Consider the following 19,375-nt stretch of genomic DNA (forward strand, 5'->3'; position numbering starts at 1 on the left):
AATTACAATTTTTATTTTTTTTCCTTTTATTCACTTCTTTTATGGTATTTTTTTGGAATTCAAATTAAAATTTTTATAATTTTAAATTATAATTTTAATTTTCTCCCATTTTTTGGTATTTTTTTCTTTATGTAGAATATTTTTTAAAAAATTAAATTTAAATTAATTTAGTTATTTGAAATGATGTTTTTTATTTAAATTATAATTAAAATTTTTATTTCTTAAAATTCAAAATTATAAATTTTATTTTTGAATTAAAATTATAATTCTTATTTTTTTTAATTATATTCTTTTCTCTTTTTTTATGATATTTTTTATTTTTTTATACCAATTTTTTTCTTTTGTTCAAATATTTTTTTAAAAAAATAATTTGAAATAGAGAAAGTAATTTGAAATGATATTTTTTATTTGAATTAAAGTTAAAATTCTTATTTTTTTTAAAAAAAAATTAATTTATAATTTTTTTTACATTTTTTCTCTTTTTTTACTTTTTTATGGCATTTTTTTATCAAAATTGAATTCAAATAAAAAATTTAATTTTTTTTAATTTAAAATTATAATTATAAATTTTTTATTTTTTATTTTTTTATTTTTATGAAATTTTTTTAGTGTATTTTTTTATTTGTTTGGAATATTTTTTAAATAAATTAATTTAAAATTTGGAAAGTAATTTAAAATGATATTTTTTATTTTAATTAAAATTAAAAATTTTATTTCTTTTAAATTTCAAATTATAATTTTTATTTTTTCTTTTTTTTTAAATTTTTGACTTTTTTATGGTACTTTTTTATTTTTTTATGTTTTTGAACATCTTTTTTTTTTAAATTAATTTGAAATGGAGAAGAATTTGAAATGATGTTTTTTATTTGAATTAAAATTAAAAAAATTAATTTGAAAAGAAAAAAATAATTTAAAATCATCTTTTTTATTTGAATTAAAAATTTAAATTTTTATATTTTAAAATTCATTCAAAATTAAAATTTTTATTTATTTATAAATTTTTATTTATTTATAAATTCTTATTTATAAATTTTAAATTTTATTTTTTTCCCATTTTTTTTATTTTTTTTGCAAAAAAATTAGAAAATACCATTTTAAATGGCATTTTCTTCTTTTTTTTTTGGACGGCGTCTACATGGAAAATGAGGGATGACGTGATCATGATAAAACATCATTCGTATTTGCATCAAATTGATAAATAAGTTAAAATTTAAATTATTTATATAAATAATTTAAATTTTAACTTATTTAGAAAAAGAACTCCATATGTGGTTTACTCGATGGTTGAAGGCTTAAATTCTAGAGAGGCTATGAGCTATAACAGTCAGATCTCAGACACTTAAAACCATTCAAAGTGGTCGCATCATAAATAATTAATTCATCTATGGTTTGTGTGCGCATATCAATTAGAAGCTTGTGAGATACTCTACAGTTTGATCCGGCTATCATTACCTTGTTGTCCCTACTCGAGTTTCGAATCTCAAATCATGCAGCTCGGCAAATTTTGTAGTTTTGTATGTTGAGCTAGTTGATGTGCTAATTCCATCCAAAGTGGTAAAAAAATAGAGAGGTATCAAATTGATTCATAATCACAAATATGCAATGATGAACTATAGAATAAGATGCATAAAAACAAATTATAGGCATAGAATTAGAGCAAATAGAGATCAAAATCAGAAAGAGCACACGTGAGGATATAGGAAATCGGTTTGAATTCGTCTAGAATTGGTTCGAAAATGGATGACTTGAGCACTCAAAGACATTAGACTGATTTAAACTGATCTGGTCAACCCTGCGGAACCATGTTGAATTGGCAACCTTGATGACTTGGGGGTTGCGGTCTCTGATAATGTGGCTTTGTGTGATATAGATGGGGTAGTTGACATGGCTGCGGTAGTGACCGACGGACATGGTGCTGACATGTCTTTCCATTGACAAAGCAGTGGATGATGTGGCACTGACTAGGGTTTTTACATTAATTAGATTCACATCAATTTCTTCTTTCGGATCCATTTAGGATAGGCCAATTCGATATGCTATCCTTCTTCTTTCTTGCAAGGGCTTGGATCCAAGCCCTAGCATGTGGTGGCAAGATTCTAGCTAAGGGGTGGTGGAACCAAAGAGTGAAAAGATGATAATGGAGGTTTCTCGATAACGGAGGGAATGACTGCTCACAGCACCATAGTGAGAGGAGGTCTAGAGGCTGTTATTCCTTATAATAGAGATAGTGGGAAGCGACTGACTGAGATCAGAATAATGAACCTTGGTGGCAAATGTTGACAGACGCTTGGCTTTGATCGGATCGAGATAGGACAATGAAGAATCGACGATAATGGAATGGCCTGACAAAGGATGGCAATGCAAGTTGCAATCTACCACAAACAAAGAAGAGAAATCGAGGGCCACAGATGGTCGGGATGGTGGTGATGGAGTGGGCAATGCTCATAAAGATGAGGAAAGCGGGGCCTGACGATGATGACATGCTGGTGAAGGTGAAGGCGTCGTGTGACAGTGATGGGTTCAATAGGCACGGTGCACAATTGGATGTCCCTTGCGCATGGTATTTGGGTCGCATGAACTTAAAAGGGGCAGTCTCCATAGATTCGCATCATGGTCTCTCGTGATGTGTCTCCCATGCAAAGAGAAGGCTCCACTGAGGGGTGGAGGAGCTGGGCATGGAGGTGCCACTGCAATGATGATATCATTGTCGAGGGCACTCAAATCTGATAAACTTGCAGACAAGGAGAGGAAGAAGCAAAGAAGTTCATTGGATTGGCTCCGACTAGTCACTTCGTTGAAAATTTCATATTCCATCGAATTTGGACTCTTCAAAGTTCAAGTAGGAGACTACTATTTAGCTTTCTTTACCTGGATCAACCATAGAATAAGAGCTCCATTAAAATTTGCATCTCACTATGCCGCCTGTTTGCCCATGATAGGCAAGACAAATTTAGGCAATATCAAATTCCAATTGGAGTCAACCCTCCTAAAATAGGATGAAAATAGGATAAAAACAATATGGGAATTAGTATACACACACACACATATATATATATGAAAAAAAGGAGATGTCAGACTAAACTGGACGTTTGGTTTGCTATGCATAGTTTGGTAGCATGCATTACTATGGCATGCAAGGTAAATTGTGATGTCTAGTAACACACTTAGTTATATTAGATTATTAACAACATAGACCATTCATTACATTGATTCACTTGGAATATAATGACAATGAGCATTTGTACATAATAATTCCTCTATACTTGATAATGAAATTAGAGTTCAGAACCTTTATAACGTATGTTTAGCATCACAAAGAATTACGCATGCCTGAATAGCTACTATGCCACTCATATCCAAAATAGGCGGTTTTTGCACCATCTTTACTTCGCATGTTTGATCCCTGATATGATGCTCTTTATTTATAAGATGAGTAATGTGATGGCTATCCAAACATGTATGATTTTCCATATGCAAAATATGCACCATAGAGGATCTAAACTCTTTAAAATAAATTATGATTAGTATGCAAATGTTTTTGGCACATCCTGATATTGATAAAATACCAAACACCACAATATTGTTCCCACACAAGTGATATATGCAACGCATCTTGGTGTTTCTTTTTTATAATATGAATTTTTTCACCATACAAAGATTTTTTTAAATAATATTCATGAGAAACCCTGGACATGATTAATTTGTTAATGCTTTGGCTCCCCTGGTGTCTTCTAGCATACAAGCAATATTTATATTGCATATATTGAATTTTTCTTTCCACACAAATATTTTAGTTCAATAATATCAATTATTGAAAAATATGCCATAAAGCCAATCATCTAAGTGGTAGATAATTGGAATTAGTATATGAATTATCTAATAATAATAGTTATTTGATAAATTTATTATAAAAGTTCTATCTTCCATAAATGAACTCCTAAATTATGATGAAGTCCTTAGAACCACAATCAATCGATAAAGGAAAATTTATCAGATAGTTCTTAAATTGTTCATGACCAAATGATAAGTTATTAACAAGGACAATAACTTATCAAGTGTAGGTCACTATATACCATATGTGTTGGTTGTCCTCGTAACCAAGTGGTGTGAAAATACTGATATGGCAGCCAGATGAGATGTAAGAGTATATCTGCATTGAACGTGACCAATGTAACACTCTACTGTCAAGAGTAGTTAGCTAAGGCCAATGGGTATAAATGTCCCTTCGATCTGAGATCATCACGGTGACTTGCAAGCAACTCACTGTGCTTTGGTGCCGGATTGTCTGTATTTTTAATATAGGTTCGAAAGATTTTTGGGTACAGTCAAGTACTTGTGAAGTTGGTGTGTGAGTTAAGATGGGATTGACCACTCCTGATTAATTTCAGGAAGAGAATATCTCGCTGTGTTTCAATTTAGCAAAACCTAGGCTTGAGTAATCCTCGTAAGGAGTCATGAGATTTGCAAAATTTTGAGACACAATAGAGATGACTTATATGAGTATTGACAGCATACTCAAAGTCATCTTAAGCATTATTGATCAAAAGGATGAATTATATGGTAACCATGGGTCAGGATTCTTAGAATGTTGCTTTGTATACATTCGACCTATCTGGACGTCGGAAACCATTGCTAAATAGTTACTTCGACTGGTACAGAAATTGGTTTCTGTGCTACTGACTTAAGTTCGAACCTATAAGATCACACACATAAGATGTTGTAACCTAATCAGATGGTTAATCGATGATCGAGAATCGTTTTAAGGTTAAACGATCAATGTGATTGATGTTTGACCTAATGCAAGTATTGCAGGAGGATCGATTAGCATTTGGATTGCTAATTGGCTCAATTTGATTGAGCAATTAGGCTGAGATCAAGTTTAATTGAGTTTGATTCAATTAGAATTAATTTAGATTTAATTAGATTAAGTCTAATTGGTTTATTGGATAAGCCAATTGCAAGAGAGAACAAGTCCCTGTTCGACTAGGACTTGTATGTACCTAATTCTTAATTAAGTTAAAATTTAAATCAGAATTAAATATAATTTAATTTGATTTAATTAGACTCTTAGTTGGACTAGGATCACCATTAATTAGGTTGCAATTAATTTGGATTGGGTTCAAAGAGTTTAACCTAGTCTACATAAGAATCCTAGTTAGACTAAGATTCCATCTTCTCCCTTGCGCCAACTAAGAAAGCCCACGCCACATATTTATTTTCAGATATTTTTTCTATGATATCTACATCTAAGGAATGATATCTCACACCACTTATTCTAAAAATTTGAATCAAATTTGATTTGGTTCATTATGAAAAGTGATTTGGTTCATTATGGAAAGTGGTTTAGGTTCATTTCTTTTTTGAAAGAGTCCCTCTTCACAAGAACTCCTCTCTCCTCTCATGCGCCAACTTCCTCCATCCTTATCCTATCTTTTTATCGCCCCTTTTGTGCATCTGATCATGCTTTCCACAAAAAGGATAAGGCAAGGGGCGTCTAAGAGTTGGACGCCCCATGGACTCCTTGTTGGACTAGGTCTCTTAACCTAGTCTACCTCTTATATTGGTGCCGCCCATATGATATTATTAGGGAGTCTAAAATTAGTGGTTTTCTGATAGAAATAGCAGAGGAGAAAGAGGATAGCTGGGTGGTTTGAGGCGTCAATATCCTTGGAGAAGAGTCTTCTATCAAGAGATCAAAAGTTGATGTCTTGTAGAAACAAAAGGTAAGAGAGAAGATTATTTTCTCTTATTATTTTCTTTTCAGATTATTCTCTCTTTATTTTTATATTTTTATGTGATAAAAATCTAAGAGAGAAAGAGGGATGGCATGGTGAATTTATGCTCCAATTAGTTAGGGCATGATGATCTAATTTTTGGACATGATCTAATCATGTTCTGATGAGAGAAGAAGAAGAAAAGAAGGTCTTCTCTTTAGATTTATTTTAGAACCTGTTGGTGCAAAAATCCGCTTGCGTCGGAGAAGCTGGAGTCGGGGAAGCCGCGGTCGCCGCCGGGACCTGCAAGGGAAGTCTAAACCGGAGGTGGGGTTGCTCCGGCAAGACCCTCCGACGCTCAAGTCAGTTCTCTGCCTCAACAAGAATGGAGTGCTCGAACGGAGAATTTAGCAGAGTTTTGAGATAGAGAAAATGAGCTTAAAGAATAACGTATCTGGATCCCCCTTTTATAGGCGGGGGAGGCAACGGATTGATGGCGACGTTTGTAACCGCCTGGTAGTGGGCCGCCCATGGTCAGGGGAATTGATTGTGGAAGATAGTGGAGTGGACACGTGGCCATCACCTCGGCCCGCCACGTGGAATCTGTTATGAGGGGTGGAGCAGCGTTCGTTGTCAGCGGATAGGAGAATCGCATGGTATCCATCGCAGGAGGTGAAGCAGGTTCTTGGCCGCCACTGTGGCCTGCCAGAGGATAGTGGAGCTGTGCGGAATCTGCCACAAGAAGTGGAGCAGGGCGGCGATGGCTACTGCGGCCTGTCTGGGAATGATGGAACTGCGCGGAGTCCGCCACAGGAAGTGGAGCAGGGTCGTGGGTGGAGCCCAACTTCTGGGGGAGTCCGGGCGGAACCCCCTCGGAGCTGACGTTGGGGGCGGAGCTCGGCTCTCGTAGGAGTTCGGGCGAAGTCTGCTTGCGGCTGCAGTCGTTGGCGTCGAGGACGTAGCCCGACTCCCTTAAGAGCCCGATCGGAGCTGTGCTGATGTCGGTGCTGGAGGCGGAGCCCGGCTCCCATAGGAGTCCGGGCGGAGCTGTGCTGATGTCGGTGCTGGAGGCGGAGCCCGGCTCCCGTAGGAGTCCGGGCGGAGCTGTGCTGATGTCGGAGGTGGAGTCCGGCTCCCGTAGGAGTCCGGGCGGAGCTGTGCTGCAACCAAAGTCAGAGGTGAAGTCCGGCTCCCGTAAGAGTCCGGTCGGAGCTTACCCGCAATTGATGTCGGAGGTGGAGCCCGGCTCCCGTAGGAGTTTGGGCGGAGCTGCGTTGCAGTTGATGTCGAGGACGGAGCCAGGCTCCCGTAGGAGTCCGGGCGGAGCTGTGCTGCAACCAAAGTTAGAGGTGAAGTCCGGCTCCCGTAGGAGTCCGGCCGAAGCTTACCCGCAATTGATGTCGGAGGCGGAGCCCGACTCCCGTAGGAGTCCGGGCGGAGCTGCGTTGCAGTTGATGTCGAGGACGGAGCCCGGCTCCCGTAGGAGTCCGGACAGAGCTGTGCTGCAACCAAAGTTATAGGTGAAGTCCGGCTCCCGTAGGAGTCCGGTCGGAGCTTACCAGCAATTGATGTCGGAGGCGGAGCCCGGCTCCCGTAGGAGTCCGGGCGGAGCTGTACTTGCTGTCGGCGGTGGAGCCCAGCTCCCGTAGGAGTCCGGACGGAGCTACACTTGCTGTCGGCGGTGGAGCCCGGCTCCCGTAGGAGTCCGGGCGGAGCTGCACTTGCTGTCGGCGGTGGAGCCCGGCTCCCGTAGGAGTCCGGGCGGAGCTGCACTTGCTGTCGGCGGTGGAGCCCGGCTCCCGTAGGAGTCCGGGCGGAGCTGCAGTTGCTGTCGGCGGTGGAGCCCGGCTCCCATAGAAGTCCGGACGGAGCTGCACTTGCTGTCGGCGGTGGAGCCCGGCTCCCGTAGGAGTCCGGGCGGAGCTGCACTTGCTGTCGGCGGTGGAGCCCGGCTCCCGTAGGAGTCCGGGCGGAGCTGCACTTGCTGTCGGCGGTGGAGCCCGGCTCCCGTAGGAGTCCGGGCGGAGCTGCCCTTGCTGTCGGCGGTGGAGCCCGGCTCCCGTAGGAGTCCGGACGGAGCTGCACTTGCTGTCGGCGTGGAGCCCGGCTCCCGTAGGAGTCCGGGCGGAGCTGCAGTTGATGTCGATTCCATTGAGGGTTCCGACTGTGGGTATTTTATACCCAACACCAGTCCCCCTACATTCGAGTTTTGAATTTCAAACGAAGGAGGTACACAGAGGTACAGCCGGAACCGTCCCTTCGAATCCCGCGCCCTGCCGCTCCCAGATATTTTGGCATTAAATGAGCGCGTGCCGGAGTCTTTTCGAATTGGGGCGGTACGAGGGGATACTTCGAAGACCCCACGGGTACGCTGGCCTAGGTACAGCGCAATTATGACCCTGCCAACCGCCAGCCGCCTTTAGCCGTCTGCCACGGGGAGTGGGACACGCGTCGGACGCGGACTGGCCTGGGGGGATTCGAGATCATTATGGCGCCGGATTCCAGGGTCTATTTAAACCCATCCTCCCCCTTTCAGGCGTCCCACTCCATTTCTGATTTTTTGCTGGCGTCTGTCATCTCCCCGAGAGTCTGCTCTAGCGAACGCCCTCTCGAGCCGTAGGCGCCTTCCGTTTCTCGCTCTCCGGGTCCCCAGAGCAAGATAGGTTAGTGCCAACCTTCTTCTCACCGCCTAGGGGCCTCTCTTCTTTTCATTTCTTTCGTGTCTTCTTCTGAGTTGACCTTCGGCGTCTCGTTCCCTCCTCAGTTTGCCTTTCTAGGGTCCTTTAGGTTCTCCCCCCAAAATGTCTTCCGATTCTTCTGCCCCTGTAAGTTCTGGGAGTTCTTCTGCTTCGAACCCCCAGGCCCCTGTTTCTGTGGACGAACCCGCGTTCGGGGCAGGACCTCGTCCGGTTTTCACGTCGGGCGCCATTCCATGTTCGTCGACTCCGGACGAACTCCTTCTGATAAGGGCTCGGTACGGGATTCCTTCGGAGTACGACCTGGAGCTTCCTGGCCCCTCCGACCGGGCCAGCGCTCCCCTCCTGGTCGCTTTTGTTTGTACCAGGAGGCATTTCGCACCGGACTCCGGCTTCCGCTTCCAGTCTTTGTTGCCGCCTTCTTTCGCTTCTTAGACATTTCTCTCGCCTCTGTCGCCCCGAATTCCTTTAGATTTTTGATAGGGTTTCTCTCTCTCTGCCATATAGCCGAGGTTCAGCCATCCCTCTCCTTGTTCAGACATTTCTACACCTTTAAACGCCATCCTTCAGCGAAGGACTGGTGGTACTTCTCCCCACAGTTCGGTAAGAAGGGGTTGCTGAAGGGCGCCCTTTCTTCGATTCACAACTGGAAGGAAAAATTTCTCTTTGTCTACTGCCCGACCCTGGAACTAGGTCTGCCCCCTTGGGGGTCTCTGAGGGATTCCATCCGCCGGGCTCCCAGCCTGGGAGAGGACGACCTCCAGGTTGCCCAGAAGCTTCTGAGTTATCCCGCTCCTTCCCTTCCTAACCTTCTGAGGGAGCAGCTTCTCTTCAACATCGGCCTGAGCCCTCAGGATCCAGCAAGTATTTATCTTTCTTTTCTTGCCTTCTTCTTCTTCTCTTTATTTTTTTCCTTCCCTCTCTTTTCTTCCTCTTTCTTTCTCTCCTTCTTTTTTTCTTTTTTTTTTTTTCTTTTTTTTTTGACTCTGGACTGATCGGTGTTGCTTCTTCTTCTTCTTTTCTCCTTTTCTTCTTTTTTCATCTTTTCTTTTCCCGTTTTGTGTATTTTTTTTTTTTTTTAGCAATGGACGCCGAAGCCACGCGGATGCTCGCCAAGGCTATGAGAGCTCAGAAGAGGAAGGGCGCGATGACCTCCGATTTAACGAAGAGGGCCAGGGTGGAGGAGACGAGCTTGGCTGCGCCCGTCCAGGCGACCCCGGCCATCGACATTCCTTCGGATGCCGAGCCAGCGGCCCCCCGGGCTCCCTCAAGGAGCCCGCCGACCAGGATCCCTATTCCGGAGGTTCGCCCCACGGAGGCGCCTGCCGCGGGGAAGAGGAGAAAATCGGTGGCCCGCAGGATGAGCAGCCACCGAGCCGTTGCAGACGAGTCCGTCTGCTCTGAGGGGGGATCGGAGAACCCCTTCAACGACAAGGTTTTGATCAGGCGGCTACTCGACGGCTGCATTCTGTCCGATGTCGTGGAGAGGATCGACCGCGCCGATCCCGAGCAGCGGGCCTGGGACACTTTGGGGTCCTTTCTTGAGGTAAGTGGATGTTTATTTGCATGGTTGCTCGGTCTTTGTTGTAATTCTCTATCCGTCCTTGCAGATCGAGCACCAGCTCTTCGCCTATGTCGAGGCGTCGGGCCGCATGAGAAGGGACCTTCTTCGGGCGGAGGAGCGCTGTTAGGACGAGGTTGCCCGTCTTCAAGCGAAGACGGCCGAGGTGGCCGCCCTCCGGGAGGCCCTGGAGAGAGAGAGGCAAGACCGGGAAGAGGAGAGACAAGCCCGGGAGGAGGAGAGACGAGGCTTGGAGGAGTCGGCGAGGAAGGCGGAGGCCGAGGTCGCCCATCTGGCCGAGCAAACTCCGGTTCTGGTCTCGGAGGCCAGGACCCTTGCGGTGGAGGAGTTCAAGGCCTCCGCGGAGATGAGGGAGCTGAACGTCCAGTTCGGCCTGGAGGCGTTCACCAAGGGATTCGAGCTCTGCCGAGAGAGGGTGGCCAGCAGATACCCCGACCTTGATCTCGGCTTTTTGGAGGAGTCTGACGATGAGGCCGCCCCTTCGTCCGTCGCTATCGCAGTCGCACCCCCCGCACCGAGCTCTCCACCCCCTGCCCCCGAGGTCTGAGACCTCCGATCTTGTATCTTTCTTTTGTCGCCATATTTCCTTTCCGCTTGTCTTCAAAATTAATCAATAAAGTTGAATTTCTTATCGTGGATGGTCTTTTCTTCCCCCTGCTTTTCCTTTTCTGCCTTTCTTCTTGTAATGAGTCGATCTTTGATGTTTGCATCTTCCGATGGCAGCGCCCCGCCGAAGCACTCCCCTTGCCCCTGGGGGTCCCGCTGAAGTCAACTATCCAACGACTGAAAAAGGAGGTCCTCCACCTGACGAAGAAGTTGAAGAAGTCGGAGGGCGAGCTCCATCAGGCGAAGAAATGCTATTCGGAGGCCGCCGCTGAGGCCGCCCACTTCAGGAGTCTGCAAGTGAAGGCAATCATGGACTACAGCCGGAGGAAGGCGAACTTCGCAAAGGAGCTCGAGGAATGTAAGAAGAGCGCCAGCGACCGAACTTGGGCTCAAGAAGCCAGGATCAGCGCCCTTAAGGTGGAGCTGTCAGCTGCGAAGAGGAGGATCGGCCAGCTGGAAGGGAACTCATCCCGGCTCACAGCGCAGGGTGAGCAGATATGGTCACAAAAGGTCTCCGACCTCCAGAAGCAGCTTCAAGATGCTGAGATGAGCCACGATGTGCAGCGGGCCAGCTGGCGCCGGCAGGTAGAAGAGTACAAAGGGAGATTCCGTCGGGCGGCGGACGAGGTTGTTCGTCTCCAGAGGCAGTTGGTTACTAGGGCGCAGCTTGCTAACGCCCAAGATACTGAAGAGCTCCAAGCCCTAAGAGGCACTGTCGAAGGAATTTCTGTCTCCCTTGGGGAGAAGACAACCGAGCTTCAACAAGTAAAAATCCAACTGGGGCTTGAGCGGAAGGCCGTCGCGGACGCAGAGGCGGAGTCCGAAGTTTTGCAGAAGTGGCATCGGGAAGCGGAGGCTAAGAGCCGACGACTTCGTCAGGTGCTCCAGGATATGCTGCAAAAGAAGGAAGGACTAGAGGAAACGGTGGAGAGCCTGAGGCAGTCCTGGTTGAGGGATAGAGGTGATCACCCTAGGTTAGAGGGAGCAGAACCTCCTTAGAGTTCTTTTGTAGTCACCCCCTTTTTATAGCTGCCCCTTTTTTCTTCTTGTCGTTTTGTCTTTCTTTCTCTGGCCGTCCTGGCCCTGCAGTACATATATCGGAAATGAAAAAAAGCACTTTGTGTTACCTTGTCCGTGCGTAGCACCGATATTGTCGTTCGTTGACCCTTTCTCGTCGTTTGGCCTGTTTGGCTTAGAGGTCGTCGTGGGAAGGGGCTCTTCCCTTCCATCTGATCTCGTCTTGTGGCCAAGCCTCGCCACCATCTTTAACCCTTGCTGGCGAAGTAGCGGATGGAGCCCGGCTTTCTTAGGAGCCCGGGCGAAGTCTTTCCTGGCGGCGGAGCCCGGCTCCCGTAGGAGCCCGGGCGAAGCTTCCCTGGCGGCGGAACCCGGCTCCCGTAGGAGTCCGGGCGAAGCTTTCCTTGGCGGCGGAACCCGGCTCCCGTAGGAGTCCGGGTGAAGCTTTCCTTGGCGGCGGAACCCGGCTCCCGTAGGAGTCCGGGCGAAGCTTCCCTGGCGGCGGAACCCGGCTCCCGTAGGAGTCCGGGCGAAGCTTCCCTGGCGGTGGAACCCGGCTCCCGTAGGAGTCCGGGCGAAGCTTTCCTTGGCGGCGGAACCCGGCTCCCGTAGGAGTCCGGGTGAAGCTTTCCTTGGCGGTGGAACCCGGCTCCCGTAGGAGTCCGGGCGAAGCTTTCCTTGGCGGCGGAACCCGGCTCCCGTAGGAGTCCGGGCGAAGCTTTCCTTGGCGGCGGAACCCGGCTCCCGTAGGAGTCCGGGTGAAGCTTTCCTGGGCGGCAGAACCCGGCTCCCGTAGGAGTCCGGGTGAAGTTTACCTTGGCGGCGGAACCCGGCTCCCGTAGGAGTCCGGGGGAAGCTTTCCTTGGCGGCGGAACCGGCTCCCGTAGGAGTCCGGGCGAAGCTTTCCTTGGCGGCGGAACCCGGCTCCCGTAGGAGTCCGGATCTTCCATTTTGCTTGAGCCGGCGCGAGGTTCTCGTTATCAGCCTGGCCTGTGGGGGCGCGTTAGGGCGCTGTAAGGCCGCTCCCCCCTCCGGTCTAAAAGAACCGGGCCTTCAACTTTGCTCATGTCAGGACGAGGTTCTCCTCCTGTTCCTGACATGGCTGTGGGGGCACATTAGGGTGTTGCAAGGCCTCTCCCCCCATCCGGTCTAAAAGAACCGGGCCTTTGACTTTGCTCAAGTTAGGGCGAGGTTCTCCTCCTGTCCCTAACAGGACTGTGGGGGCACATTAGGGCGTTGTAAGGCCTCTCCCCCCATCCGGTCTAAAAGAACCGGGCCTTTGACTTTGCTCATGTTAGGGTGAGGTTTTCCTCCTGTCCCTAACAAGGCTGTGGGGGCACATTAGGGCGTTGTGAGGCCTCTCCCCCCATCCGGTCTAAAAGAACCGGACCTTTGACCTTGCTCATGTCAGGATGAGGTTCTCCTCCTGTTCCTGACATGGCCGTGTTTTTGGAGGAATCATATCCGGTCACAATACATCCACGCTAGGTGGGAGGAGCATGTTAGCTAAAAAGAAAGGTAGATTCAAAGTGAAATAGTAAGCGATACATTTACAGTATTCCCGCTCCTTCTTGAGGCCCTCCGACGATGGAGTCAATGGTCCCGATAGGAGGCCGGTCCCCGGGCTGCTCCTCCCTTTTCTGCAGTTCGGGCGGCGAGAGGGCTCTTGGCCGGTCTCCTCTACCCTCAGGCCTGCGGCGGATGAATCTGTCGAGTCGACCTCGCCGGATGAGCTCCTCGATCTCGTCCTGGAGCTGGATGCATTCTTCGGTGTCGTGGCCGTGGTCGCGGTGGTAGAGGCAGAACTTGTTGGGGTTGCGCTTCCCGGGGTGCGTGCGCATCCTCTCCGACCTAGGGAGCAGCTCCCTGACCTCCATCAGTACCTGGGCCTTCGAGGCGTTGAGGGGGGCGTAGTTGCGGAACTTTCCTGGCGGGGAACCCCGTCGAAACCTGTTGTCCGGGCTTCTCTGCCTGTGCACCCTGGGGGGAGTATGGGCGCGCTTATGTCCAGGAGGGGATCGGGAGCGAGGCCGGGCTTCCTTTGGCCTCTTCTCGACTGCGGGCTTACTAGGATCTCCCGCCTGATGCTCCCTCGCAGTCTCTTCATCCTTCATTTTGAAGGCCTCTTTCGCTCGGGGGTATCCTTCAACCCGAGCCAGTAGATCAGCAAAATCCCTGGGGTACTTCTTCTCTAGGGAGTACAAGAGGTCATTCTTCTGAAGGCCACCCTTCAGGGCGGCCATGGCAACTGACTGGTCCAGGTTCCGGACCTCCAACGCCGCGATGTTGAAGCGGTTGACGTAGGCCCGTATGGACTCCCCTTCCCTCGGCTTGATGTTGATGAGGGACTCCGAACCTTTCCGGGGACGCCGGCTGCTGACAAAATGGGCCACGAATTGGTGGCTCATTTGATCGAAGGAGAATATAGTATCCGGCTTCAAAGTCGAGTACCAGTTCCTTGCCGCTCCCTTCAATGTAGACGGAAAAGCCCGGCACAAGATGGCGTCGGGAGCACTGTGAAGCAGCATCATCGTTCGGAAGGCCTCCAGATGATCCACCGGGTCCGACGTCCCGTCGTAGCTTTCAAACTGGGAGAGCTTGAAATTCGACGGGATCGGTTCCTGCATAATCATTTGGGAGAAGGGAGGGTCAGTGCAGATATCCTCACCATAAGCGGGAGGCATGTGGCAGAGTTCTTCGATCCGCCGGTTCATCTCCTGGAGCCTCCGGTCCAGGAAGTCCTCTCGACTCCGAGTCTCGAGGGTCCTTTGGCAGAACGGAGGCAGGGATCTCCCAGGAGTGGAGTCGTGGTCCGATTGAGGGCTCTCTACCCTCGGATTCGCCTTCCCAGGAAGGATGGGGCGGCTGGCCCAGGTGGCCCGCCCCACCGCCGGGTTCTGGCATTCCGGAGATGCCTCCTCCGGATGCGCCGACGCCTGCGGCGGCTGCTGCTGCATTGCCTGTACGGCTTCGACGAGGCCTTTGACCTGCTACGCCAGCAAGTCAAATTGCTCCGCACCGACCGCCGTCGCCGGAGGGGGAGGAGGCTGAGAAACGGGAGGGGAGGCCGGAGCCTGAGATCTGGCCGCGGAGGCTGTGGACCGTCGGGTGGACGCCCTGCGCGGAGGCATCGTGTGTCGATCTCGCGGGGGAGGATTAGGAATGGATGACGGAGAGATGGTCGGAGGTGGCTCCGTTGAACACTCCATTAAGAACAAGGGTGCTGCGAAGACACGTGCCCTTTTTCTAGCGTCAATCCTGTTGGTGCAAAAATCCGCTTGCGCCGGAGAAGCTGGAGTCGGAGAAGCCGCGGTCGCCGCCGGGACCTGCAAGGGAAGTCTAAACCGGAGGTGGGGTTGCTCCGGCAAGACCCTCCGACGCTCAAGTCAGTTCTCTGCCTCAACAAGAATGGAGTGCTCGAACGGAGAATTTAGCAGAGTTTTGAGGTAGAGAAAATGAGCTTAAAGAATAACGTATCTGGATCCCCTTTTATAGACGGGGGAGGCAACGGATTGATGGCGATGTTTGTAACCGCCTGGTAGTGGGCCGCCCATGGTCAGGGGAATTGATTGCGGAAGATAGTGGAGTGGACACGTGGCCATCACCTCGGCCCGCCACGTGGAATCTGTTATGAGGGGTGGAGCAGCGTTCGTTGTCAGCGGATAGGAGAATCGCATGGTATCCATCGCAGGAGGTGGAGCAGGTTCGTGGCCGCCACTGTGGCCTGCCAGAGGATAGTGGAGCTGTGCGGAATCTGCCACAAGAAGTGGAGCAGGGCGGCGATGGCTACTGCGGCCTGTCTGGGAATGATGGAACTGCGCGGAGTCCGCCACAGGAAGTGGAGCAGGGTCGTGGGTGGAGCCCGACTTCTGGGGGAGTCCGGGCGGAACCCCCTCGGAGCTGACGTTGGGGGCGGAGCTCGGCTCTCGTAGGAGTTCGGGCGAAGTCTGCTTGCGGCTGCAGTCGTTGGCGTCGAGGACGTAGCCCGACTCCCTTAAGAGCCCGATCGGAGCTGTGCTGATGTCGGTGCTGGAGGCGGAGCCCGGCTCCCATAGGAGTCCGGGCGGAGCTGTGCTGATGTCGGTGCTGGAGGCGGAGCCCGGCTCCCGTAGGAGTCCGGGCGGAGCTGTGCTGATGTCGGAGGCGGAGTCCGGCTCCCGTAGGAGTCCGGACGGAGCTGTGCTGCAACCAAAGTCAAAGGTGAAGTCCGGCTCCCGTAGGAGTCCGGTCGGATCTTACCCGCAATTGATGTCGGAGGCGGAGCCCGGCTCCCGTAGGAGTCCGGACGGAGCTGCGTTGCAGTTGATGTCGAGGACGGAGCCCGGCTCCCGTAGGAGTCCGGGCGGAGCTGTGCTGCAACCAAAGTTAGAGGTGAAGTCCGGCTCCTGTAGGAGTCCGGTCGGAGCTTACCCGCAATTGATGTCGGAGGCAGAGCCCGTCTCCCGTAGGAGTCCGGGCGGAGCTGCGTTGCAGTTGATGTCGAGGACGGAGCCCGGCTCCCGTAGGAGTCCGGGCGGAGCTGTGCTGCAACCAAAGTTAGAGGTGAAGTCCGGCTCCCGTAGGAGTCCGGTCGGAGCTTACCAGCAATTGATGTCGGAGGTGGAGCCCAGCTCCCGTAGGAGTCCGGGCGGAGCTGCACTTGCTGTCGGCGGTGGAGCCCGGCTACCGTAGGAGTCCGGACGGAGCTGCACTTGCTGTCGGCGGTGGAGTCCGGCTTCCGTAGGAGTCCGGGCGGAGCTGCACTTGCTGTCGGTGGTGGAGCCCGGCTCCCGTAGGAGTCCGGGCGGAGCTGCACTTGCTGTCGGCGGTGGAGCCTGGCTCCCGTTGGAGTCCGGGCGGAGCTGCAGTTGCTGTCGGCGGTGGAGCCCGGCTCCCGTAGGAGTCTGGGCGGAGCTGCACTTGCTGTCGGTGGTGGAGCCCGGCTCCCGTAGGAGTCCGGGCGGAGCTGCACTTGCTGTCGGCGGTGGAGTCCGACTCCCGTAGGAGTCCGGGCGGAGCTGCACTTGCTGTCGGTGGTGGAGCCCGGCTCCCGTAGGAGTCCAGGCGGAGCTGTCCTTGCTGTCGGCGGTGGAGCCCGGCTCCCGTAGGAGTCCGGGCGGAGCTGCACTTGCTGTCGGCGGTGGAGCCCGGCTCCCGTAGGAGTCCGGGCGGAGCTGCAGTTGATGTCGATTCCGTTGAGGGTTCCGGCTGTGGGTATTTTATACCCAATAGAACCCTTCTTCTCCATCAATCATGAGATTTTTTTATGCAAAAAATCAGATATCATAAGATCTAAAAGTTTGAAAAATATCTAGAAAAGAAGGTCTCCTTATGTCCTAGCATAGAGATGTTCTCAGGACATCAATCGTTGATGACGTGAAAGAGTAGAACTGTCTTCTCTTAGAATCTTTTCTATTATACTTTATTTTTGATTTTAGGGAGGTCAAAGGGTTTGACTTCTCCCTCATTTCTTCTCATATTCTTCATCTCTTGAAATGTCCAAGAGATTCGAAGAATATTTTTTAGATTAACCATCCGAAGGGATCTGCAGAAACTAGCACTTCGAGCGGATCTTCGTTCGACGAACCTTCGATTTTGTTGCAGCTTCGTATGGATCATCTGTAGAGGTCGGACGCATGTGCGGCTTTAAAGATAATAAAAAAAATCAACTGCGGAGTTCTCGACCCGTATAAAGGTAAGAGATCTGATCTCTTCTCTTATCTAGATGTGATCTAGATTTTAGATCTAAAACTGTTTTAGATCTAGGGTATTGATTTGATCAATACCAAAGCTTTTATTTTTTGATTTTTAAATATAATATGACATGTTATAGATCCTAATTGTAGGGTTTAATAATTTGATTACATGTATTTGTATATTAAATTATTTAATTTACATATTCCACTGCGTTATATTTTAAAATTATTTTGAAATTCATGCATGAAACTCTGCACCTTTTCCAACAGTAGTATCAAAGCATCTAGGTTCTTTTATAATATGTTCATAATTATATTAAAATAAATCTAAAAAATAAAATAATGATCACATGGACTGTAGGTTGTCCTGCTGTAAGGTTTATCCCTTACAGTGCAAAGGTTGTCTTGGTACGTTGCGATCTAGAAAATTTAAAAGAGTTTAAATAAATCTTGTCATGAATATTTTAGATTAGATCTATTTCATTTTATGAAATTTTATGTAATGTACATAGATTAAAATCAGCCAAGAACAGGATCTTGCGAAGGTTCTATTTGCTTATCGGGCCAGCTCGATCAGCAATCCAGCTTGATTGAACAGTTGGTTCAATTATTTTTCTGACTGATTTTAATTGTTAGTATTTGTTAGTGAAATAAGCCGACCTATTTTTGAAATGAGTCGATCTATTTAGTGAAACAACACTAGATTGTATTGAATCTTTCAAAAGTTGAAAATGATTTTCTAAATGCCGAACCCCAACCCTCAGCCATGAACTTAATTAAAAGAATTAAGTGATTGTTTAGGATCTAGGTTTGTAATTTAAAGATCCTAAGATAATTTCATAAAACATGGGTTAAAGGGTAATGGGTTAGCTTTGATCAGGTCATTAACTGGGTTAGACCTAGGGTTAGATTAAATATGGACTAAGTTAAGAAATTAATCAAACCTAATTAAAAGTTAATTAGGATTAGGTCATTTCTATAGATCACTTCAATAGTTGTAGTTGATCAAAATCCATATATCTAACAAATGGACATTGATCATGGCTCAGTGGCTGAGCCTGAGTCTTTAGGTAGATCAAATCAAAATTAATAAATCAGTTGGTGTCTCAGGTAAACCTGATCGGTGGTTTTTAATTGGAAGCCCGCTTAACTGGCCATTTCTTATGGTATCTAAGACAAGCTTTGGCTGACCCTCCCATCGATCATACTTATCTGGCCAATGTGGTTAATCAGGTCTTGATTAGGTTGCTCATTGATTTGTGCTAACCCATGTTACATAGAAAATCAGTGAATCTGATTTCATTCAATGAGACTGATCTAGGTGTCCATGGATCAAATTTGATCCTAGTCCTTGTTAATGACTTGAGAAGTCAGTGGGAGGACTTGACTTGGTGAAGTCAGTGGGAGCAAATTGGTCCATGTCCTTTCTATCCTTAAATTACTAATAATTTTAAATTTTTTAAAATTATTAGATCCATAAAATGATAAAGTTATGGAGATAACTGAGTCATATCCTCCCATTAATGTGTTTGATAATGAGTCCATTAACTCAATAATCATTGCAGACCCAAAAGCCTGGTGTTTGTTGACTAATAAAATTATCATTCATCATATGACGACTTAGAAGTGTCTCTTTAATGGTGGTTAGGTTAGCCAACCAAAGTTGGACTTAATCATTCGTTGGTTAGATGCACCAAGTATAGTCATATTAATGATTGGACCTAATCGGATCCTTACAGTGGAGGCCAAAGCCTACTGATTAGGTTTCTGGGGTAAAATTAAATTACTAAAAGTTGTTTGGAGAAATAATTGGTTAATGAACCTACCCGTAGATATAGATGGGTTGGCCAACCAAAGTCGGACTTGTGTGTAGTCAGTGTAGATTCTAGTACTTACTAGAAAATTAAAGTAATTCTCGAATTGGAGGTAGAGGCTACCAATTTGAATAAAATAGTGAGAGAATCTTGAGACTAAAGTCCAAGTCTCTAGGCTTAAAATAATTTATATACATTAGGTCATTATTTTCTTTTCTCAAAATAAGGCTAAACCTTAATTGCTCCAATCGCTGTGAGACAGTGATGACTT

Source organism: Elaeis guineensis, chromosome 2 (genome assembly GCF_000442705.2).
Source record: "Elaeis guineensis isolate ETL-2024a chromosome 2, EG11, whole genome shotgun sequence".
Taxonomy (NCBI): domain Eukaryota; kingdom Viridiplantae; phylum Streptophyta; class Magnoliopsida; order Arecales; family Arecaceae; genus Elaeis; species Elaeis guineensis.